Source organism: Octopus bimaculoides, chromosome 3, assembly GCF_001194135.2.
Source record: "Octopus bimaculoides isolate UCB-OBI-ISO-001 chromosome 3, ASM119413v2, whole genome shotgun sequence".
NCBI lineage: Eukaryota > Metazoa > Mollusca > Cephalopoda > Octopoda > Octopodidae > Octopus > Octopus bimaculoides.
In genome coordinates, this window is record NC_068983.1 from 43,427,491 (window position 1) to 43,428,698 (window position 1,208).

Sequence of the window (1,208 nt, forward strand, 5' to 3'; positions counted from 1 at the left end):
TTACTACTGGAATATCATACCGATGAAGGAAATTGAGTATTATCACTCATAATCCAGAAACGCGTCTATGATTAACTTCGGAATGGTTAGTTTTCATTGTTTTTTCTTCTTGTTTTTGCCTTTGTGAGTTACAAGTGATGCTATCTGTTGGAGTCTCAGCTTTTTTAGCTGCTATTTCTGAACTTCGGTATGTGGTGAAGCAAATGTTTTGCTGATCCCTTAATTATGTTTATATATATATATATATATATATATGAAATTTTGAATTTACATATATATATATACATAAGAATAAGCATATCAAAAGGGGTCCGTAGGAAAACTCATTTAAGTAAAAGTGTTGGGAACCACTATTGGGAACCACTGGTTCCCAATTTTTAAAAAATATTTTACATGAACAATACCGCAAACATACATATACACACGTATGTATGTATATATGTATGTACACACACACACACACACACACATATATATATATATATATATATATACATGCATATACATACATACACACACACACACTCACGCACACGTATGTATGAATGTGTATGTATGTATATGCATGCATGTATATATACATACACATATGTGTGTGTGTGTACCTCTGTGTATGTGTGTATGTGCCTTTGCGTGTGCGTGCGTGTATTCAGCTTCTAGAGCATCCGCCTTGAAAGTAAATAGTTTTCTTTCGTTAATCTAAATCACTTGGATAACATTGATTTAATCAGGTCAAGCCGCTAGAAGAAGAAAAAAAAGAAAACAAATCACCTCTTTTTGGGATCTCAAGTGAGGGTTTAAGCTTGTTTATAACAAACAGTAAAGAATGCTTTTGATGAGAAAATCCAATCTATAGGTGTTGAGCAACAGAACATTTCAATCATCCGAACAAACAGTTTTAACATGAACGTCTCAGCCCTCGGTAAACATGACACATTTAATGGTGTGACTGTTGAATGAATGCAACATACTTAGATTGAGAGCCTCAAGTTAGTATTTCTTCACCGGTTTTGCCCTGCAACCTTCGACAAAACACTTATTCAGTCTTAACTTACACAATATGAAACTCGTCATTGAAAATTCACTTCGCTAAAATACACAAGCACTTCAAATAGTGTCTATATGATGACGTATTAGTGATGAACGTGCTTGTGTGTGTGAGCATGTGTGTATGTATGTATACACACACACACACAGATATATATATA

General features: G+C 33.9%; 1 protein-coding gene across 1 annotated transcript in view; it reads left to right on the plus strand.

Moving 5' to 3' along the window:
- LOC106875884 (beta-hexosaminidase) overlaps positions 1 to 1,208 on the plus strand; it is a 67,047-nt gene that overhangs the window by 43,778 nt on the left and 22,061 nt on the right. The gene's annotated exons all lie outside the window — the stretch shown is intronic.